Below are 25,050 nucleotides of genomic sequence, written 5' to 3' on the forward strand. Positions count from 1 at the left end.
AGTATGTAGGGGCATTGCAGATGGACAAATTAACGTGAGAATCCTGGGACAGTAAGCAACATGATTATAGCACAGAAACTATAAGTAGTTGGTTGGTGGAACGCGGCGTGCCGGGGAAGCGAGGCAGAGAAGAGACTGCTGAGCCAAGGAACTTGGACACAGTGTGCACGGAATCTGGCAGGAAGCAGATGACACACTCAACGGAGGAGAGCTTACTAAAGGGACGATTTACAATGGTGTAGGCAGGATTGAGGGTAATAGCTCATGTGGTGCTGTGTCCTAGGGCTAGCAAGAGCAGGGAGCCCTTTCCATCCCTGGGTCTGAAGAGGTAGTGAAGCCATCACTAAGACCCAGAGATCTTAGAGTCTGCTTGGTAGGAGCTGTGGTCTTTGGTGGAAGGGTATTGTTGACTCTAAGCAAACTTAGCTAGGATGGATCTGGGGAAATAATACCCCAGTCTCTCTCTCTTCTTCCTCAGTGCTGTTGATTTCCATTGGTTAAAATAAACTGGAAGTCAGGGGGCAAGGTAGCCCACAGATGCAGTCTATAGAGGTCAGCATCTTGGGGCCCAGAACAGAGTGGAAAGGACTGGAGAGCAGATCCAGAGGGACAAACAGAAAACACCCAGCACAGAAGGAGGCAGTTGGAACACACAGAAAATACCAGAAAACATCCTCTGGGGCCAGGGAGGTCATTGAAAGTTTCAAAGTCGGAGCACTGCTGGCCTCTAGAGGGAGCCCAAGGACTTCTTTTCCTCCATCCCCTCTGCTGAGAAGGAACATCCGCAGAGTCTGAGGACCAGACTCCAAGGAAAGAGCTCTCCTCTAGGAAGGGAACTAGGAGGTGTAAACGAGATTGCTCCTGGAACAGGAAATTTCCCCCTTTGTGCTTCGATTGGCTACATTTGGGTTGATTTCTTTTTTTTTTTTATTTTTTTTTCAACGTTTATTTATTTTTGGGACAGAGAGAGACAGAGCATGACAGGGGAGGGGCAGAGAGAGAGGGAGACACAGAATTGGAAACAGGCTCCAGGCTCTGAGCCATCAGCCCAGAGCCCGACGCGGGGCTCGAACTCACGGACCGCGAGATCGTGACCTGGCTGAAGTCGGACGCCTAACCGACTGCGCCACCCAGGCGCCCCACATTTGGGTTGATTTCTAATAATAACATTGGAAATAATCAAAGCTAACACTAAGCATTCACCGTGTGCCAAGTTCATGACTCTCCTTTTAGTACACCAACTCTTGGGGGCAACACCAGGGTCACTGCCATTTTATAGATCAGGAGACCGAGAGAACCTGGATTTGAATCCATATTACACTGGATGGCTCTCTACTCTTCTGTCATCCTGTTCTGCTGGTTTACTCAGCTGGAGCAGAGGTTGCCCTTACTTAGAAAACCCAGGGCAGGGTCCACAGACAAGGAGACCTGAAAAGAGAGGAAACTTGCTGTGTTAGGATTTGTCTGTATTTAACAATTTTAAGAACACGATTAATGATGAGCACTGGCTACTGAAAAAGAATGCCGTGAGAGACAGCTGTTATCTTCCATTGATAGGGGATGGTGCTAGAACAGGGTTCTCATGCCTGGAATGTCCCTCCAGCAGGAGCATCTGAGAAGGACTCGGAGGTCCTGAGTGTAGTCACAGACTAAGGTAACTAGCTGGCCCAGTTTGTTCAGGACTGTCCCGATTTTAACATTGAAGTCCCACATCCCAGGAAAGCCCTCAGTCTTGGGCCCAAGCCAATTTGCTTCACAAAGCTTTTCTCCCTTACAACACCTTTTTAAAAATAAGCAAATAAATTAACTATGAACTCTGGCCAGTAGAGGTTATTGGTTTTGGTTTTCGTAGCTCAGCCAATTTCAGCCTGTGAAAATGCACTGTGCTCTGTCCCACTGCAATACGCCAGCCTTATATCCCCAAAGTTCTCCCTCACCCCACAACAGCTGACTGCATCGCCCTCTCCTTTCTCAGCGATTTCCCGTGCTATATCCATCGAAGTCTTAGCAGGGAACAGATGGCACCCTCAAAAGGGTTTAACTGAAAAGCATTTCGTGCAGGGATTATTTACAGAGGCATGATCAGGGTTAATGGAAGCAACAAGATCTCGGGAGACACCCAGGGATTAGCCCTCACCTCTGGAGACCTGCAGGGACAGGTAGGGAATGCTGTTCCCAGCCTGGTAAGAGGTGGAGCTGAGGCAGACCGGCCTGGGGCTGGGATTCGGGGCCTGTGCTGAACTGTGGAGAGAGCAGGAAGAGTGAGGAAGGAGTAAAAATCCCTGACCTTGCTGCCCTCCTCCTGCACGCTGGCCTCTCACCAGTGCCTCGTTGCCAGAGGACAAGGAAAAGCAAGTGAAATGACAAGTTTAGTAGCGGTCGGCCTCCCAGGCCACAGAGTGCGGCAGGAAAAGGCAGAGAAGAGAGCCGAGAATAACCAGCCAGGCCACCCTGTTGTCACTTAGTTTCCATCCTAGTCCTTTACGTAGCTGAAGAAACTCAGCTTCCCAACACAAGAAAAATAACAAAATCTCATCCACTACTGAGTCACTGAGGGGTGTCAGAGTTCAGTCATTCTCCTTCCTGGAACCTAAACTGTCCACAGCAGTCACCGCCGGGATGTGAAGCAATAAGAAAAGAGAGAAAGAGAAATCATTCCAAAAAGACAGGTCTAAACTGATCGTCTCAACTTCCTTCTCCCACCACTCATCCCAAGATCCCCTTGCTCTCAACCAGCACGGCAGCAGGGAAGACGCTCTTACCTGATGGGGTGAGCCAGACCTGCGCTCCCACAGGACTCAGGTGCTTAGTGGTTCTGTCTTTATTGAGTTGCTGCTGCTTTCCATTGCCCACTGCGACTAGAGTGCCTTGAGAGTGCCATCAATCCATGGGCTCTACACAATGTCCCTATTCTGCAGCAACAATCCAATTTCTCCTTGATAAGCAGAATCGATCCCACTGCCCCATATGCACACCAAATGCACTGTCCTTGGTCGGTGGCATGAACGGGCTGAAATGTCCAGGGGGCATTCTCCGTGTTGTCTGGTGGAAACAATCCCCTCTGTTTGGCAGGAGGATAGACCTCAGACTAACTAGATACAATGTTTCGGGGATAGGAAGAAAGTGTTCTTGAAGCGGGTTGTTAAGTATAACTGAGGGAAGCCACTTCCACCTTCACTCCTGGGTTTCCAGAACAATCTACACTCTCTATTAACACTGACTTGATCACTTAACGGAAAATACCCCAACCTCACAAGATGTTGTCTCCCAGCTGGAGCCACAACTGAGACTTCAGTGGCTATTTCATTATTCCATCAAGCCAGCTGCTTCCAAGTGGTGTAAGAACAATGAATTCCATCGTGTGAACCCACCGCCACGGCCCTTTCACTGCAATGAGTTCTTCAGTCAGAGGAAATGATGTGTGTGATACTGTGAGAAAGCAAGAATGTCCTGTCTCCTTTAAGGTCCTTCTAGAGGGACTGAGGATCAAATTGACATGAGACAGATTAACAGGAGAAAATCCAATTCAATTTCATATGTACAGGGAATTCATACAGACGTGGAAATTTCAAAGACAGGCAAAATAAGATATGTATGTCATTTTGAACTAAGGAAAAGGGAGCAAGGATCTGGGATTTCAAAGAGAAGGAATGGAATTCACAGGAAGATGAAAAAGAGTAAATATTTGGTAAACAAATGCTTGCTGGGCCAGTCTGGCTAGGTTCTTCCCTGATTCCCGTAACTAGTTTGTAGTATAATGTAGTTTTTCATGGTGATATCTCTTTTCCTGGAGCAGGTCCTCTATCTAAATTCTTTTTTAGGTAGTTGTGGGGGACATAAAGTGATCTTCTTGAACCTGCTGGGTTTTAATGGCTTTTTAACTCAAAGCAGTCTTCATGGCAAAGTTGTCCATGTTGGGGCAGCCTGCCCTCAGTCCCTACAATACCATGGATGTGAGAAGGCAGTTTATCAACCATATCTGGTGGCACTGGTGAAGTATCATGGACAGTAAAGGGAAATCAGTCTCCAGAATATGCAGCTATGTCTTCCCATGAAGACAAATTGTTGCCCCTTCTATAATGGAACAGTCTAAAGCAATCAACCTGGATGGCTGGTGTCCCCCAGGAAATGGTGCCCAATAAGGGTGCAGTGCTGGCTGCTGTCTTAGGAAGTTGGGCACTCAGCAGCAGCAGAAGTCAGATCACCTGTGGTAAGAGGAAGTCCGCGTTTTTATTCCCATTTATTGCCTCTCTCTGTTTCCAAGGCCACTTCGTACATGGGCCATTTGTGCAAGCATAGAGATGGCCAGAGAGGAGGCTCACCGACAACCACATATGAGTCATATTGACCACCTCCTTATTTTATCCTTCTCCACAGTTGGATGTCCTCTGGGGAACATTTACATGGGGCTCAAATAGCTTCAAAGACTGCCGGCCTTCTCAGAAGTCCATGATATAATTTCTCTTTAGGTGATCTTAGCAACAATCTTCCAGTCACATTTAAAAACTACCAAGTCCCTGGTAGTTTTAGGGATTTAGACCAACGCATCAGCCATGGCGCATGAATCAGTGTATTTCAGGAAACCTCAATTATCTCTTCTTTCACGTCAAGTGGCCAACCAGATATGATGCCCGAAGTTCTGTCCATTGGGAGATCTCCCTCTGACTTGTGGAGCCTACTTCATACAGATGTACCCTTAAGCCAGACAGCGTCCCCTGTCGTCTCATTAATTGGTCCTGGGGAATTCCCAGGGAGGCCAGAGGAATGGTTTGAGGGAAAGGCGGGAAGTAGCGGGAAGTCTGAGTCATGGGCTTCTGCAGGGAATAGAGGTGCTGAGAATACAGCTGGGTTGTGACGGACAAAGAATAACAGCTCACCCACACATGTGCAAGTTCTTTACTCTGAAGTTTAAATGGAGTGATTCTTCAGCAAGCTTCTTACTTTCTGCGAGAAAATCTTTACCGTTATAACAGCATCAGTATCACAAGCCAGTAAGGCAATAAAGAAATATCTTAGCACTCGACATATATTTCTGATGAATAACATTTCACAGTCCTTCCTAAATGTACGTGAGGTAAAGGAAGATGCATGTAATACCTATGTTTAATTGATTTTTCCCAGAAAGTTTATCTTGAAATGTGAGCCTCTGATAAATTCCTTATGGGTATACTTTCTAAGACAAGTTCCATTTTTGTATTTTCTTAGTGAGGGGAAAAATCAGGTTAATTCTATAAGATTAGTTTCATAGAAGCATTATTGAAAGCATTTAAATCCCAATGCAGAATTTTTTTTTTAATGTTTTATTTATCTCTGAGAGAGAGGAGGAGAGAGAGAGAGCACATGCGAGCAAGAAGGAGAGGGACAGAGAGAGAGAGAGAGAGAGGACGAGGATACGAAAGGGGGTCTGCACTGACAGCAGTAAGCCTGAGCCCGACTTGGGGCTTGAACCAGTGAACCATGAGAACGTGACCTGAGCCGAAGTTGGACGCTCAACAGATTGAGCGACCCAGGCGCACCCCAGTATGGCATCTTTAAAATAAAATGTGCTCAGACCAACCTAGAGTGTTAGAATTCAGGAAGGGAAGCATGAGGGAGCATCTCAGGGCTGGTATTGTTTTATCCTCCTTAGGGTATTGGTCCCGTGGGAGACTTCATTTTGTGAAATTACAATAAGCTGTGCACTTACGACAGATGTACTTTTCTATCTGTATATTGTATTTCAGTGAGAAGGAAACAATGACACGTGTTGTATGTAATGGTGACCTGCTTGCAAGTTTCCATGAACTAGAAACAATATTAGAAAATTTCATGAAATGCTGCCCAATTCAGGCTAAACAGCCCTTCAAAATCATTTACTGAAAGCCTGCAGCGCAAGGAATGGCATTAGACACAGACCGCAGTCTTGTGAGGAGGGGGACGTGTCTACGTACAATTAATTCACAAAGCAAAGATTTATTGATCACCTATGACATAGCAGACACTAGTCTAGCCACCTGAGATGACAGGAAATACCGGCAAAAGTCCTCTCCCTGTGGAACTGACCCTGGTGAGAGGAGGCTGACAGCAATAAATAGATTGCCCTGCACACTGAGTAGAAGTCACCCTTTTGTGAGAGATAGTTACGAGCGTGAGGGAAATCCCCATTTGTAAGGGTGTCTCCTTCTCAGTACCAGGAAAAGGAGGATGACTAAAGCTCTAGAAACTCTTATCAATGGAGAAGGTGTGGACTTAAATCTGCATAACAACCATATGCTTGTTTACTGAGCTGTTGCCTGAAAACCTGGTTCTCCCGCCCAACATCTTCTTCTGTTTTTAGCTAGAGATGGTGTATTAGGTGGCAACTTGGGCCATTTTCAGGAGTTACTTAGTTCTCCTGGAGCTCACTCCTGTACACAGGAAGTATACATGCTATTAAACATCTGTTTGTTTTTCTCCTGTCTTCTCTTATTACAGGGAGTCTCAGCCAAGGATCTGGAAGAGAAGAAGGAAAATTATTTTCCCTCCTCTCCGAGAGCTAAGAAGCCAGTGTGATTAGGGCGAGGTGAGCAAAGGGGAAAGGAGGTCAGGGAATTAATGAAAGGAAAGGTCATCAGAAGCCGCGGTGGATACTGGTTTTTACTTTCAGTGAAATGCGGCACCGTTGCAGGAATTTGAGCAGGGCGTGGGGTAAGCTAAGTTACATTTTCAAAGGATCTGGCTGCCATTTTGAGAAGAGACTGCTGGGGAGAAGGATAGTAGCTGGGAGGTTATTCAGGAGGCTGCTGCAATGATCCAGGTGAAAAATGGTTGTGGCTCGGACCAGGCTGGTAGCAGTGGATTGCAAATAACTGTCAGAATATGGGTATATTTTGAAAATTTGAGCCCACGGGGCTTGTTGACGGATTGGATGTGAGAGTCCAGAAAAGAGAGGGGTCAAGCACATTGTTGAGGCTTAGGGCTCCAACAAGGGTGACGCTGTCCTCCGCTCAGGTGAGGAAGACTGTGGATAGAGAAGGCCTGGGGAGGAAGATTATCGGGTCTGTGTTGGGCACATCAGTTTTGAAGTGTCGATTAAATATCCTAATGGAGGGGCGGCTGGTGGCTCAGTCAGTTAAGCAGCCGACGACTTCCCTGTTCACGGGTTTGAGCTGTGCACTGGGCTCCCTGCTGTCAGCACAGAGCCCACTTCAGATCCTCTGTCTCGCTCTATCTCTCTGGCCCGCCCCCCCAAAAAATAAACAAACATTAAAAAAAAAAACACACACACACATCCTAATGAAGAGGTCAAATAGGCAGTTAAATATATGTGAATTTTAGAGTCCATGATGAATGTGTGGATGCCAATGTAAATTTCAGATTAATAGGCAGAGATTGTATTTATAAGACGGGATGAAATAGCCAAAAAGAAAGCATAAAATAAAGACGGAGCCAACAATCAAAGCCTGGAGAACTCCTAAGAGAGAGAGAGACCCAGCAATGGAGAAAAAAGGAACAGCCCAGTCTGTCCTAGGGTACTCTGAGCCTGCCACAGGACTAGTTGACTTAACACCACTTACCACTGTAATAATTACCTCCCAGGAAAAATAAATCCAAGGACATTTTTCCAGTTTCTATGCCAACTCATGATCATGAGTAATTGCACAGTGACTGGGACATAGTAAGGGCTTCCTAATTATTGCAAATTGTTGAATGAATTATTTCAGGGCTCTGGGTATTGGCCAAATCACTTGAGACTTGAGCCCTTAGTAGAAAATTCTTGAATTATAAATACATTTAGACGGTCTCCCTCTATATCTCCTCCAGGCACATTAGGGACTAGATGGGTAAAGGTGGTTCCTATCTGGGACTTAGCTAGAAACCTACAGGCTGTTCCACGCAAAGTGTCTGCTCTTCATCCCTGACCAACTCTTTCTGGATCCTTTGTGTTTTTCTTGTCCTTAAACATCTGTTCTGCTCTAACCAAGCATTCTTCTGGCCCAGAGCCTTTCTCACTGTCTCTCATTCTGGACCATCTCTACTTTGAACTGTGTACTTCACCAAAGCCTTTGCTTAAAGTCCCCTCTTCAGAGAAGCCTACTATCACCATTCGGCTTCAAACTCACTAGTCTCTTCCACTTACCACTCTCTTTATACCACTCACTATTAACTGCCATTATATAATAGAATGGTTTTGATTCGTTTGGTTGGTGCTATGGATTGAATTGCATCTCCCCTAAAATGTGTATGTTGAAGACCTACCCCCCAGGGTGCTATATGTCAAGGAAGCTATATGCCAGGAAGGTTTAAACAAGGTCGTAGGGAGAAGCCCTGATCCAATACGATTAATGTCCTTATAAGAAGATACCCCAGAAAGTCAGCTCTTTCTCTGCCATATAAGGGCACAGTGAAAAAGTGGCCACGTGCAAGCCAGAAGGAGAGCCCTTGCTAGAAACTCAATCAGCCAGCACCTTGACCTTGGACTTTCCAGTCTCCGAAACTGTGAGAAAAAAATGTGTATTGTTTCAGCCACCTTGTCTACGGTATTTTGTCATGGCAGTCCCAGCTGACTAAGATAGTTGTTACCTTCTGCCTCTCCCACTAAAACAATCTCTTTCAAGCAGGTAATGTCTTTTGTTCTTTCTTTATCCCCAGTGTAGACATCTAGAACAAAGCCACGTCCAAGGCAGGAACTCATTAAATGTTGATGAATGAATCCACTCTCTCAGATCTGATCAAGACACTGCTTAATGAAATAATTATATGGATTACCCACCACCGTGTGGAAGGATCTATGCTCCGTGTTAGTAAAAGTGAAGAATATGTGATCCCCAGCTCTAGAAAAGCCTGCAATCTGTTTGCTCTGGGTTAGCTTGTTCTCTTAGGCTGATAGCAGTTCACTTCCCCAAGCTCCACATTCTGTTTCCTGCCAGGCTCCTGAGAGGAACAGCGGTGCTGTGGATAATAACAACCCTCATGTTAGCACAGATTCCAAGGTGTTTTCCATGAGAGTCATCTCCGGACAAACAGAGCAGGTTTTCAAAGTCAATTTAACTTCTCATTTGAGGTGAATCATCTGTGTTTTGTCTTATAAATCATGTCCAGCAATCCTTTTCTCAACCTCAGCTCTTGAAGGGTGGAAGAAAATGGTGTTTCTAACCAAACCAGTTTCAGGATGGGAGTCTATTATGAAGCCACTTGCAGGAAAGGGTTTGGAGGAAAACCCATGATTCCCTTGTCAGGAGCCTCTCAATCTTATATCCTTGGTTAAACTCTGACTCTGAAAAGTTCTCAAAGTACACACACACACACACACACACACACACAGACACGAATTACTATATTCAGACTGAAACCAGCTGATACCGTGGCACATTGTGCAGAGATTGATCTTTATTGTGACCTGACTCCACGGACATGGATATGAGAGCCAAAACTAGCTTTTTCTGTGGGAAAAGGTAATGATATTATGGACCCATGAGTGCATAAAAGAACAAAAAAGAAAAGAAAAGAAGAAGATAAGCAGTAAGAAAAGCTTTCAGAGTGTCACAGCTCAGTCCGCTGTTAGGAGGTAAAGGGTTTTATTTCTGTCTCAAGCGTAGGCTTAGGCAAACCCAAGTCGTGCCCTTTGTGGTGGGCTTCTGAGCAGGGTAAGTGGAAAAAGGGAAATTCCTGGCAAGCCCTGGCTTGGAGATGGTACAAAAAAACCTCAGTGAGTATAGTGTATTTCCTTCTTTTCCTGAATCCATACTAACTTGCCCAGTAAAACTTTCTTTAGTCCTTTACTGATTCCAAAACTTATTTTAATTCTTGCCTTTCACTTCTTATTTCCTTTCCCACAGATGGTACTGGGTAAAATATAAGCCTGTAAAAAGTGAAGCTTAAAAGACTTTCTTTTCTTTTTTTGGCTTTAGAATGTTTCACATGACTACATGATAGTCCCACCTCATCCACCCACACTTACATTTTTCCTCTTCCTAGCATTAATAGGTCTAAACATTCAGTTAGGCAGGAAATTTAGAATAAGGATCTTCGTCTATCATTATCTTGCCTCTTGAAAGAGTTTTTAAAAATATTGAAGAGTAAATGGAGTAAACACATTCATTCCACCCTGCCCCTCCCACTGACTGCAGCTATAAAGCCTGGATAGAATACATGGGTCATCTGAGGACTGTGAAAGTAAACACTAGTAGGCAGATTGGAAAAGACAAGCAAATTGGTGAGTTTATCACTTTTACCCCGCTGATATCCCCTGAAATGAACTCAGGGCTGCTGAAAATCCAGAGTGGGCACCCAGGCACAGACAAAGCTCCAGGAGACATCCCCTAATTCTGGCTCAAAGAGTCCAAAGGGGAATTCCTAGTACTCAGAGGTACTGGAGGAAACCATTATTTTCATTTGTTTTCTTTTCTCCATTTTTCTTTTCTTTTTTTTTAATTCACTTGTCCTGCTAGAAGTCCTGCAGTAGCGGCTGAAACAGGAGCATATGGGAACCAAAACTCTGAGAAAGAAGCACATTCCTCTCCAGTTGGAGGAGCTGTGATCCCGAGGGGGTGAGGCAAACTACTGTGGTTTTGTCTGTCTCTGTGTTCGCTCATCAGTTGGCCTCAGATGTGGGTCAGTTGCAGGAAGTGAACAACAGAGTAGAGTTACCAAAACCCCAGCTTTCTGGCCACAAGACCAAACGGGGAGCCCCAGAATACCCGAAGGTACCAAGGAGATCACAAGGAGAAGAGAGTTTGGGATTGCAACTCCTTCAAGTTGTTTATGAACTCTTGAGCTTACTCCTGGGTTGCACATGTACGGATCTGACCCCAAACTGCATGAACATGGAGAACTGAGCAACAGGCTTGACCACTGCCCAGACCCTGGACTGGATACTGGGTAGCACATACACGAGACAGATCTGAATAGTACTGCAAAGGCTTTATAAACTGGACTGACACTGGAATCATAAAACACATACGACGGGTTGGAATTTGCCACTTAAACCCATCCGTGTCAGTTGTCTGCTAAAACAAAAATATCGACATTCTTTGTAAGATTTATCCAGAACCTCATAATGTAGTATTCACAATGTTTAGAATACAATCCAAAAGTATGAAGCATAGAAAGTACCAAGAGGATCATGACTCATTCAGGAAGAGACAATCAAGAGATGCCAACTCCAAGGCGACATAGATGTTGGAATTATCAAAGACTCACTAGTGGAGCTCTTATGAAAATGCTCTACCAAGTAAGGAAGCAAACTCTTATATAAGTGGAATGATAGAACTCCTCTGCCAAGAAATAGAATATATAAAGAAGAACCATTTGAAAATGCTAGAACTGAAAAAACATAACCGCTTACAAATGAAAACTTACTGGATAGACCAAATAGCAAAAGAAGTTAACAAAGAAAAAAAGTGAACTTGAAGATAGATCCAAATATCTAGTTTGAACAACAACAAAAAGATTGAAAAAATGATTTTTTTTTTCACTGAAGAAGTGAAGAGATTCAGGGGCCTATAGAACAATACCAGAGAACCTAACATCTGAATCATCAGAGTCTCAGAAAGAGATGGAAAAGGGTGTTGTGCAGAAAAATACTAGAAGAAATAATAGCTGAAAACTTCCCAAGTTTAGCAAGAAAAATAAGTTTATGGACTCAAGAGTCTCAGCATAACACCCAAAAGATAACCCTCAAGAAATCCACTCCCAGACACACGATGATCAAACTGCTAAAAGCTAAGCACAAAGAAAAAAAACTATCAAAGGAAATCCTAGAAAAATGATATACATGACTTACAGTGAAATAATGATTTCAATGATTCTTCGTGGGGAAAAATGTGGAACATGTTTAAAGCGCTGAAAGAAAAGAACTGTCAAACCAGAACATTCCATAACTACTGAAAATATCCTTCAGTAATTATCAAGGGGGGGGGTGGGAAGGACATTTTCAGATGAAGAGAAACGAAGAGAATTCCCTGATGGCAGGCTCACTCTAAAGTAACTGCTACAGAAAGTTCTTCAGACAGAATGGAATGATACTTGAAGGAAAACTTAAAACATCAGGAATGAAAGAAGAGCAACAGAGATGGTAAATATCTTCTTTTACTGAATATTTTAAACTACATTTGGTGGTTGAAAGCAAAAATTATAATACTGTCTGATGGAGTTTTGATGTTTATAAGGGTAATGTATGAGACAGCAACACAAAGCAGGAATGAAAAAGAAATCTATGTGATGGAAAATGTTTTATATTCCACATCGAGTAGTAAACTATCAATTCTAAGTACATTTTGGAAAGTTCAGTACGTGTATTGAAATTTATGAGGTACAGTAAAAACAGTGCTTACAGGGAAATTTATAGCAGTAAATATTTATATTAGAAAAACAGAAATGTTTCAAATGAATCATGTAAATGCCCAATTCATGAAACTAGAGAAAAGAAAAGCAAAATAAACCCAAGGCAATCAGAAGGAAGAAAATAAAGATGCAATGACATATCAATAAAATCGAACACAGAGAAAAATAGAAAAGTCAATGAAAACCAAAGTTGTTTCTTTAAAAAGACTATATATATTTTACACACACACACACACACACACACCCCTCTAGCAAGACTAAAAAAAAGACACACTTTAACATTATCAAGTATGAAAAGGTATAACACCAGACTGAAGACATTAAAAGGATAATAAATAAGGGAATACTACAAATATAAATTTATCAACTTATAAAAATGGATTAATTCATGGATCAACAACAAAAAACCTTAATACTCAAGCAAGAAAAACTAGGTAACCTGAATACTACTATAACTATTAAAGAATTTAATTCCTAACTAAAATCCTTCCAAAAAGGAAATTGCCAGGTGCAGAAAGTTTCACTGGTGAATTCTATGAAACATTTAAAGAAATAACACCAATCACACAAAATTTCTTCCAGAAAACAGAAAAGGAAATAATACTGCCTGATTGATTTTATGAGATCAGCATTACTCTCATTGAAAAAGGGGTACCTGGGTGGCTCAGTCAGTTAAGCATCCAACTTTGGCTCAGGTCATGATCTCACAGTTCGTGGGTTTGAGCCCCACATCGGGCTCTGTGCTGACAGCTCAGAGCCTGAAGCCTGTTTCAGATTCTGTGTTTCCCTCGTTCTCTGTCCCATCCCTGCTCATACCCTGTCTCTGTCTCTGTTTCTGTCTCTCTCTCTCAAAAATGAATAAACTTAAAAAATTAAAAAAAACAAAGAAGAAAAAGAGAGTTCAAGAAAAGAATACTGGAGACCAATATTCCTCATGAAAATAGATATAAAAATCCTCAACAAAATCAAATTCAACAATATATAAAAACAGTAATATACCATGCTAAGTGGAATTTATCCTGCAAAGGCAAGACTGGTTCAATGTTGAATATCAGTCAATAAGATACACCATTTTAACAGTCTAAAGAGTACACACACACACACACACACAAACACACAGACACGACACCCAAAATATGATCTATAGAGGAAGAAATCAATACATTGGACTTTATGAAAATTAAAAACTTTTGCTCTGCAAAAGATATTAAAAGCACAAAAAGACAAGCCACAATTTGGTAGAAAATATTTGCAAATCATATTTCCAACAAAGAACTTTTATCCAAAATACATAAAGAACCCTCAAATATCAACAATAAGAAAACAATCCGACTTTAAAATGGACAAAAGACCTGAATAGATACTTTACTAGAGAGGATATATGGGTGGCAGATAAGCCCATGAAAAGATGTTTAATATCATTAACAATTAAAGAAATGCATATTAAAACCACAGTAACACATCTATTAGAATGGCTAAAATAAATACTAAGTGCTGGCATGGATACAGAACAATTGAAACTCTCAGACTTTGCTGGTGGGAATGCAAAATGATACAAGCAATCTGGAAAAAAGTTTGGAAGTTCCTAAACATATTTACACCCACCATATCCAGCAAACCTACTCCTAAGTATTTACCATAGAAATAAATATGTTTCCAAAAAAACCCAAAAGCAAATCCCTTTGTACATAATTGTTTTACAATGAATCTAGTCATAATCACCCAAAATTGGAGACAACCCAAATATCCTTCAACTTATAACTAGATAATTGTAGTATATCTAAATAACGCAACCCTACTCAACAATATAATGCAACCTACTCTCGAATCATGCAACAGCTTGGAAGAATCTCAAAGGCATTAAGCTGAGTGAAAGGAGCCAGTCGCAAAAGGTTACGTACTAAATAGTCCCACTGACGTGAAATTCTCTGAAGGACGAAATCATCGGGATGGACAACAGATAAATGATTACTGATCTTTTAGGGATTAGGGCATGGGGGAGACATTGAATGCAAAGAGATAACACGAGGGAGTTTTGGGGGTGATAGAACTGTTCTGTATCTTGATCCTGGTGGGCTGCTTGAATTTACAGGCGTGTTAAAATTTATGGAATTATACATATAGAAAAGGTACTTTTTTACAGTATGTTAATTTAAAAAATGAAACTAGAAGAAACACAGAAGATTGCACAGGCATGAAATCATCATTTTACTCCATTTTCCTTTTCCATTTATCTTGGATAAGAAACAGTTTAGGCAATGTACTTTCAGATTTAATACTCTACATGTTTGTTCATTCCCAGCTTCCATCAAAGTATCCATGCAACTTGAGTCACTAAGTACAGATCTGGAGCAAGATAGCTGGGGGAAAGGACAGGCTATCAGAAAGTTAATGACTTGGCCTGATGCCATCTTTTAAAGGAACAAGGAGGACATTCAAACCTTAATGGAAGTATTCAGTCCATGGGACAAGGAGACATGCTTTAGTTTTAATCAGCTTTTCCTGCAATATGTTCCAAGAGATTTCTGGGTCTGCAAATGACCAACTTCAAGTTCTTAAGCTCACAAGAAAGAGAAACGATTACCTTTCTATGTTCCTCAAAGCAAAACTCTGTATCCAACAGAATTGTGCCACCAGACTCAAAGAAAGACTATAAGTTTGATGTGCATTTTTGGTAGCCTAATGGGCCCTGAGATCTTATCTGCCTTATGTATAGCTGTTCCCAGTGTCCAGCACATAATAGATGTTCATTTAGTGTTTATTGGACTCAGTTGAATATCAGATGGTAGCTTTTACTTGCTAAGATTATTCTAGGATCCCTAGTTCCAGACTAGATTAGCAGTCATAGTAAAAATAAGAGGAAATTACCTGGTAGAAAAAGGAGGGCTGGTGAAATGTTTTTCATGGTGAGGACATCATGTTCCAGGTCAGAAAAGGGAGGAAGCATCTGATCTAAGTCAGGGGAACTGGCCTTCACTCCATCCTGGGGTCTGGCTCTCCAGTACCTACAGTGTAGACAGCCACGGGGCTAGCAGGTGGAGACAGAGTCTTACCTGTGCCATGGGGAGCAGAAGGCGGTATCTTGTGAACACAAGAGTGACCTGGGAACTTGTTTTACCTTGACTCGATTGTTTTGTTTTGTTTTGTTTTGGCTTGATTGGTTTTCAAGTTACTTCAAGAAAGGCAGGGCGCCTTTGGAGGAGTGCATTGCATTACCTCAGAGAACAGTCAGCTCGCGAATGGAGGCAACACCAGCCTAGACCAGCACTGTCTCAGCCTATCTGCTGGGCTCGGCTGTTTGCTCCACTTCCCTCTCTACGCACAGCGTCCTCTGCTTATGCATTTGCTCCTGTTCCCACTACTATCAAACAGATCTTTCAGAATTTTTAGTTCCCATGGTTACAGAATTTTATGGGGCTATAGTAGTACATCACAGCCAAGCCAGTGGATGGACCGCCCTTGGGTCAGAAACGCCCGTACTTGGGAACACAATGTCCAAATGTGGCACAAAAAGTCCAGGACTGGGAGTGAAGCCGTTTCCTTCACAAAGTGTGTGTGAGTGGTAGGAGTTGACATTTCAAGGACAAAAGTTTCTTCTGGAGTTTGGGGCTGGGGTTGATAGCACTTTGGTGCCATGCTTCTTATTCATTTACACTACACAGCGGGTACAGGGGTGGGCAAGGGAAGTGGCTCTCTTACGGCTGGAAGGACAAACTCACGAAGAAAGATGGCAGCACAGAGCTCTTGTTGACCCTCAGGTCCCACGCAGAGATACACTGTTGCTCTCCTGGCATTTGGGGTGTGGGATGCTGCAGAAGTCCTTTGGGGAGACAGTGCACATGGTGACTCAGAACATGATAGAGGTTATCTTGGGCTCTGATCCCAGTATGGCCACTTGCTCTGCAATTTTGAAGAAATAATCTTGCACTCTGAACTTCAGTTCTCTTAGTTATAAAATAGAAATAATTATCTCTTAGCTTGTCTAACACAAAATCGTGAACATCTTGTTCTGCTACCTAAAATTCTACTACCTAAAATGGTCTTCCGATGCTCGGAATCACATCCCAAGTCCTTAATAGCTGACAACGTCCTGAGCAATGTCTGTACCCTCCTTCTTTCTAGGCGTTCTCCCCTGTCTTTCTCTTCGGCAGTCACACCAGCATCCTGGCTATTCCTTGTATGCTCCTGTTGGGCTACTACCTCGGCCCCTTGCCATAGCTGTACCTTTGTTCTAAAAAACGTTTCATCCAGATAGCTTCAAGATGTACTCCATGATCAACTAGTCTGTGCCCAGACAGTGCTGTTTCAGTAAAGGTTCCCCTGACTACTCCATTTAAAATTATAAATGCTCACTCTTTCCCCTGCATTCTGGATTCCACTTGCCCTGCTCTATTTTTCCTCTGTAACACAGGCCATAATTAATTATTGATCTTGCTTATTTTCTCTCTCCCACAGTAGAATAGAAACCCCGGAGAATGCAAATTTGGTCTGTTTTCTTCACTGATCTGTCTTCAGCACCCAGAACAGAGTAAGCAGTGTAGGTGTTCAACCAATAATTTTGAATGGATGAGTGTGTGTATGTCAGCTGCCTTCTAGTTTCATTTCTTTCCATTGCAAACTAGACTTCTGATAATTATTTGAATTGCCCCCTTCATTCATTCATTTATTCATTTGTTGCTTCAACAGTTATGTATGTGTCCATTCTGTACCAGACATTAGAGATAGAACAATGAGCTCAACTAAGTAACTGCCTCCTTACTTGCCAGGAAGGCAGGCAATAAACACATAAATAAAAATGTGCTATGTTAGATGCTGTAGGATACCAGAATACGCCACCTTGAAATATGACTTTAGATGACCAGAAGATGCTCCAAAATATGTCTCTTTGGCATAATGATTATTTTGAGCTGATGGCTTCAAAAAACAGCAGATACAGAAGCTCTGAAAACAGAATAGAAGTTACCCTTTTGTGAGGGAAATTTGCATTGATAAACTACATCTCCATTTGTAAGGGTGTCTCCATCTCTAGGAAGAGAAGGATGAAATTACTGGATTCCAAATCAGAAGAGACTCTCAGCCCGGGAGCCAGCACCTATGTAATCGGCGTAACAAAACCTACTCTTGTTTACCATACTTTTTCTGGTCACTTTCCCATAACTTGCCTCCCCACACCTTTATTCCTTTGGTTTAGTCCAAGATGGTGTTTAAGCCCAAATTCGAAACCAGCTCTTTGAGTTTCTCTTCCTTGAGCTTCTGTATATGTGAGATATACATGTTAATAAACTTCTATTTGTTTTTCTCTTGCTAATCTGTCTTTTGTTACAGAACCTAGAAGGATAGAAGTCAGATTTTTTTTCTCCATTATGGTGCCATAATGGGCTAATGAAAATATCAAGCAGGGTGAGGTAGGGTGGTCAGGGGGACATTCTTGTAGAAGTGACATTTGAGGAAGAGTGTGAGTGAAGTGGGATGGTGAGCCATGTGGCTCTGGGGAACAGGCAAGAGAATAGTGAAGGCAGAGGCCCAGCAGCAGCGGCATGACTGGCATGTTGTAGCACTCACCCAGCCCAACATCAGGAGGAAATTTCTGCCATCACCACACCCATGCCTGATCAGCCAAATTCTGCTGGAGGAACTCCCTCCAATGGGCCGACTGTGGCACTGCGGATCTCGCCTCACCTTTCAGATGGGTTCTCAGCACTGCCAGAGCAGCTCTTCCAAACATTCACACTTCACTGAGCCAGAAATAATATGAACAACAATAGCAACAACTAACCTTTATTCACACATTCTATGGCTGGTGACACGCTGAGTTATTTTTCCTTGTTTTTCCTCCATACATTCATTTCACTTAATCTTCACCTCGAACACAGAGGTTAGGTACTGTTCTTTTATAGATGAAGCTTAGAGAAGCTTAGAGAGATTAAGCAACTTGACCAAGGACCCTGCTAGTAACTGGTGAGCTAAGAGTCAATCCATAGCCAAGACTGTACTGACCTAATCCAAGTTCCAGCCCTGTCCCTATCAGCAAACTACCTTATCTCAGCCCCTATTTCATTTGCTCAGACAACTGAGCGTGGAGGTGGCCAAGCATGAAAGTGCTCAGATTACTGGCATAATTACCAGCCAAATTTCAGCAACTCGAAGAGACTATTGATTGTAAAAAGCACCATTAATTCATATAACCCTAAGAAAAAACATTGCAAATAAATCGTGAAACAATATCAAGACAATTGCTATAGAAGAGATGTTCCAAGGTGAAAATAAACCTTTTTCAAGATTCAAAACTTGGTCATTTTTTTGTAAGTTTATTTATTTATTTTGAGAGAGACAGTATGAGTGGGGGAGGGGGCCGAGAGAGCCCAGAGCCTGATGCAGGGCTCAAACCCACAAAACCATGAGATCGTGACCTGAGCTGAAACCAAGAGTCAGACACTTAACTGAGCCACCCAGGCACCCTAAAACTTGATTATTTTTAAGGGTGGTACATCTACACCCATCAAAACCTCTTTGTCAAAAGATGAGATGTCACTCCCCAAGACTAAAACCTTCTTCCCATGTTGTTTATTCTCTCTTCCTTGACCTTTTTCCATTGAGTTTTCCTTTCTCTCCAGTGTGTTCAACTCTACCTCCCCCAGACTGAAAACATTTTCAGGTCTATTTCATCCTGACAATCCTCTGCTCGACCATGCTGTGTTATCCTCTAGTTTGTATTCCGTTTTTTCTAATTCTCTTCGTATTTCCTTTTCCTTCCTGTCTTGTACTTATTTATGTTGAGATCTATAAAGGCTATGACAGAGACATCAGATATTTGGCTGTTAATTACAGAGCCTCATATTTGTTTGCAACACTTTGCTGTGGTCATATGTGGTTGTGGTTCTCTGCCCAGCAAACCTTCTACTGGGAAAACAACCTTCTTCCACATGATCAAATAGAAATACTGTTCAGTATTTCTGACTGATTACCCCAATCTCTTCCTCCAGGAGTGGGCCCATGATCCAGGGCTGTCCAGAATATTACATCAAGATCGGCACTGGCCTCAGGTCGCAACAAGGGTAGGGACATCATCGAAGCTAGGCCAATCAGAATTCTACCCAACTTTTCTCTTGGAGCTCTCTGAAAGATGGTTTCTCCGCTAAGATTGTTCTTGCACTGCTGGTGGCCATTTTGTTTGCCGTGTGGAAGTAGCTTAAGAGATGGTGAAAGATATGGGTCCCTGATGTCGTTACTCGATCTCCTAGATCCAAAGATACCTAAAATAAGACCACTCCTAGATTTTTCAGGTACATAAGCTAATACATTACCTTTTGTTCATGCCTTTTGATGTTTCTGTCACTTGCAATCAAGAGTGCTAAAGCAGCGTCCTGTTTTTTTCTTTGTTTTATTTTATTTATTTTTATTTTTTATGCAATGGTCACTCAAGTACAGCCACAAAAGGAAACACAGGAAAGGCACAAGAAAACAAAGTTTATTATAATAGGTCTAGAGTATAGCATGGTCACCTCTTGCCCCACAGGGTCACAGGGGAAGGGCCACGTTTTGGTCAGGTGGCAGAAGACAGGAGCAAAGGGAAAGTTGAGGCTAGAGCCGTTTTGGAGTTTCCATGGGGAAGGAAAGGCAGGGCAGAATAAACAGTCTAGGGTTGGCTAAAATGTTTGAATAACTTCAGCAGGCTGTAAACTGTATGGGTGGTCACTAGTTGCCTGACACCTGGCCCTGGGATGATGAAGACAAAAGACTATTGTCTCCTAGGGTGGAGGGCCCCATAAAGCAGATATGGCTCTGGATTGGTTAGTTTGTATACCAAAGGCATGCTCCTAGCTGAGAACTTCGCTATATTTAAGAATTGGCTAGCCTCAGAAGGGACAGGCTATCCCCAGCCAGAAAGGTGTTTGTTTTTGTTTTTAAGATGTCAAAACATCATAATATACAGAAAATTAAAAAATATATATACAATACTTAAAGCTTGACAGTTTTCAAAGAGCTTTGATATGCATTATTTTACTCGATCCTATGTACTGGTTACAGCACCTGGAACACAAATTTATTCAAGTATTATTTGCTGAATGAATGAGACCTGAGACAGTAGCCTAGGTTGGAGGATGGAGAAGAAATCATAGATTACAGTTGACTCTTGAACAACATGGGGGCTTGGGGCACTGACACCCCTGCCCAGTTGAAAAACCATGTATAACTTTTGACTCCCCCCAAATGTAACTACTAATAGCCTGCTATTGACCAGAATCCCTACCAAAATAAACATGTAATGAACACATATTTTGTGGGTGATATGTATTATATACTGCATTTACAAGAAAGTAAGCTAAAAACAAGATAATCATTAGGAAGAGAAAATAGATTTACGATACCGTACAGCATTTATTTTTTAAAAATCTGTGTGTAAGTAGACCACACAGTTCAAACCAGCACGGTTCAAGGGTCAGTTGTATTTTGTCTTGTTAGAGTGGAAAATATGAGTAGTTAGACTTTGAGAAACTAGGAGATACACATCTGGAATTCGGGAGAGAGAAAACCTAGGGCGATAACAGTACACTTTGGGAATTTAGTTTATTCAGAATGACTTAAAAATCAAAGTAATGTGGAGCTGTTTCATGACTACCATTGCTATAAACCTGACTTTATTAGAGAAAAATCCTCAAAAATCCATTTAGATTGAAATTCTTCCTCAGTCTGGCAAAGGCAAGACGAATTAAAATGTACTAGGTTGTAAGGATGATAATAAATACATACATAGCACCTTCTGTGTGCCAGGCACCCTTCTAAGCCCTCTGCCTCCATTAATTCATTAAGCCTCATAATAACTCTATGAGGTAAGTGTTATAATCATCTCTATTTACAGATAAGAGACATAAAGAACCGAGCAAAAGCTGCTTGCAGCTAGATGAAAGAGGACTGGCTACCTTAGCATAACTTCCTATTATGGGACGTTCTTGTCCAAGCAGATAAAGTTGCAAACTATTTGTTTCAAGAACATCCTGAAAATTTATTTATCTGAAGAATAGACTGTTCAACTGTGAAAACCAGAATGCTTATCAAAGTGTTGTTTACTCATCGAGAGTTACTTCAAAACCCAAGGCTTGCTGAGTTCACCAAACTTAGACTATTATATCACAAACTTATTAAATCTCACCTTAAAGCAGACTGCCTAAACCTTATCAATATTCATCCTTGAAGTCCTTCTTCTGAGACACACTAAAATTTTATCAAGATGGAACTCTCCCTTACTGAAATAAGCAATGAACTTGGCTTTGCTTGACCAACAGGTTATTTTGGTGGGCTTTTCAGGGAGTTGGTAGTTAACAGAATCGAGGGATTAATGTCTCCTGTCCCGTGTTTGCTAACATGTCCATTGATTTTGTGTGGAGAAGGAAATAAGTCCAGGATTTACCATCCAAATGGACACCCACCTCACTTGGGTAAAGTAGGTTAAGTTTTAAGTAAAACTAAGCAGAATCCTTTGTGTCTGTTACAGAGCCCGGCATAGCATTAAACTGAATTAAATATGAACATAGACTAAAAGACATAAGCATATACTTAAATGAGTACAGCCAAAAACATCATCCCAACTGGCCAGGTGACAATGAATGTTAGGGTGGAGGAAGGTCCCAGGAAGTGTCAGGCACAGAGATTAAAAATACTACCTTTGGGGGAGGGGCGCCTGGGTTTTTCAGTTGGTTAAGCGTCTGACTTTCAATTTCATCTCTTTATCATGAGATCAGGTCCTGCGTCAAGCTCTGCTTGGGATTCTTTCTCTCCCTCTCTCTCTGCCCCTACCCCACTCATGCTCCCTCTGTCTCTATCAAAATAAATAAACATTTTTTAAAAAGTATTACCTTTGAACTCAAAGATGGGTTTAAGTTTCTGGCTCCACTATTTGCCAGAGATTTGACAAACAATTTCCCTGAATCTCAGTAGCTCACCTGTAAAATAGGAACAATGTTAGTACCTACATCACTGAGTTAATATGAGGACTGAAAGGGACTGTGTATGCCAAGAGTTTATCACAGTGTAATTGGTGGTATTTATTGTTATTATTATAATTCACTGCAGGATTTTAGGGCTTGGGGAGAGGGAAGATAAGATCAGTGATACCCTTGAAGGGGAATGGAGAATTCAAAGAGATGTAACAAAATGTCTTACAAGCTTGGGATTCAGGATAGATTTTTCCAAAGTCATCTGGTATTTTTCTGGGAAGACTGGTGACCAAGGCCAGAAGGGTAGTTTCCCAGCTAAACTCTCTCTCCATGTACTATAGCACTGTTTACCTCTCCATAGGGCTGCCTATGCAGAGTTTAGGACTGTAGCAGAAGTTTGACCTTAAAAGTTTAAGAATCTAGAACCCTGAGAGAGAGATGAAATCTGTCAGTGAGAAACACCTAAGTGTTTTTGTGGGGATATGTAGGAGGTGAGTATTGTTTTTTAGATGTTATCACTGATGATGCGAAACAACATGAGCTCACTGAGTCCAAGGTTGTTCTTTTCCAAACTTGCTTACTCACCAACCAAGCCAGTCCTTCCCAGAAGTATGGAGAGGAGGTGTTAAGTGATCCCAGTGCCTACTGCTTGCCACACCAGTTTGCTGTCTGGCCTCCATCGACGAATAATCTTGGGGAGGGAGGTCATACTTCTCATTATTTGTAGAACTACAGAGCTAATGTTTATTTTGTATTTACCATGTATCCCCAGGGGCTGCTGCTTGGTGTGCATCATTGATTTATTTTCATTTTTATTTATTTATGTGTTTGAGGCACAAGAACCAAGTTTTTTATTTGTTCATTTCTTGAATTTGCAGTATTCCTTGATGACATCCTTGCTTGGCCTGAGATTCTTTGCCATAGTCATCAACCACCACATGACTGCAACCAACCACTTTGCAGGGTTTTCCCTCTTTGTCAGTTTGACGGAGGCACACTTGTTCCCCTAGTTTTTTGATGTCATTGACCTTAACTAGGTTGCTTTGGTGTTCAGCACAAAGGGCCTCCGCCAACTTGACAGACACATAGCCTCATCATAGTTGGATGCACGTTCACAAAGATGGGCTTGATGTTTGTCTAAGGCTTTGACAGCTTTGCAAGTGCCACGTGGTAGGCCATCAATTCCACGTGCTTGGCCATCGTGGATGAGGGTGGTCTTCAGCACCTCTCGTAAAACAGTGTTAATGCCCATTACACCTCCAGCAGCAATGTCTTCCTCAGCCATGGCAGGTGGGTTAAGGCTGGAGCCGAATCTTGAGTGCCCCCAACCTTCCACCTGCGTGTGACTGGCAGGGGCTGGGACAGAGTGCGTCATCTCATGTAATCCTTCTCACAAAAGTTACCAGTTATTATTACCCCATCGTTGAACTCCTACTTGACTTGTGGTTTCTTATGAAGTACTCCCAACTTGGTGAAAGAGCCCTGGGGTCAAGAAAACTCAACACTTGTAAGCAGACAGGAGAAACGTGGTGTGGTGTTTGCATGCCAGAACAGAGAAGAGTATAGAGAATCAACACTAATGAATTCAAAGCAGAAGTAACAGGGTAGAAGGATGGCAGGATGAAGAAGAAAGGCTAAGGGCTTCTATTTTAACAGTGTGGCCTTAAGCAGTACCTACACATTCAGGGAAGGGTCTCTAAGCATAAAGATGGGAAGTCATGACTATGAGACCGGAAAGGGTGAACTATTGTCTGATTCTAATGTCCCACTTGGAAAGCTGAAGAGTTTTCAGGCCCTAAATGAATTATTGGACCAAGATAAAGGTGTAAAATAGAATACTTTTATATTTATTATATTATTATATTTATATAATTGTATAATTTATAATTATTTTTTAAAATAATTAGGATTAGAATAAATCTTAAATTAGAATCATTAGAATATTCTAATTCTAAATCTAAATTAGAATATTTTTATGTTTATTATATTATATTTATATAATTTATAGTTATATAAATTATATAACATTATTATATTTATTGTATTTATATAAAACTTTCACTTTTATCTTGTATGACTTGCCTTTTAAGTTAAAACCATCTTAAGATGCAATTCACATGAGTCTTAATAGTTTTAATTCCACCTCTCATCTCTTTATAAGAAATAAGAGAGTGATTCATTTCTGTGTTAGTTAACACCAAACCCTTTCTCAGCAATATTTAAAATGTAAATAAAAGTTCTTCAAGAGTAACCCAAAGGCAACAGCTGAGCTGTGCCAACGTTGTGAGGTAAACATAAATCCTTCCACAAATGTTCTAACTTGTTGAACTGTGGATTTCCAAGTTTCAAATGCAAAGGATCCATTAAGCAATCTTAAAAGAGAGGGCACCGCCCTAGAAAAACTGAGATTTGCCAAATTCTTCATACCTCTTTCGGGAACTTACCTGACATTCCTGAGTGTCTTCTATGGGCAGTGATCTGTGCAAGCCTCCATAGGGATACAGAAATGGATGAACATGAATTTGGACAAAAATTACCATGCAAATTAGGGAATGAGTCAGTGGCAAACTATACAAAGTTTAAAGAAATTAGAGAAGGGAGAGAGTGTTAGATGGAAGGCCTTAGAATGTAGGTGGGATTTGAATTTGGTCTTTGATGGGTAAGTGGGTTGAGGTGATGGGGTGGGGGGCAGGGGTAGGGGTTTGGAGTAAGTAGAATGGCTAGCCTATTTTGTTTGTTTATTTATTTATTTTGAGGAGGGGTGGAGAGAGAGAGAGAGAGAGAGAGAGAGAATCTCAAGCAGGCTGTGCAG

General features: G+C 41.8%; 1 pseudogene; it reads right to left on the reverse strand.

Annotated features, from left to right (window-relative positions):
* Window positions 1-23,097: 23,097 nt before the first annotated feature.
* LOC115519059 lies at window positions 23,098-23,558 on the reverse strand (annotated as a pseudogene).
* Between the last annotated feature and the right edge of the window lie 1,492 nt (window positions 23,559-25,050).

This window comes from Lynx canadensis, chromosome B4 (assembly GCF_007474595.2).
Source record: "Lynx canadensis isolate LIC74 chromosome B4, mLynCan4.pri.v2, whole genome shotgun sequence".
NCBI lineage: Eukaryota > Metazoa > Chordata > Mammalia > Carnivora > Felidae > Lynx > Lynx canadensis.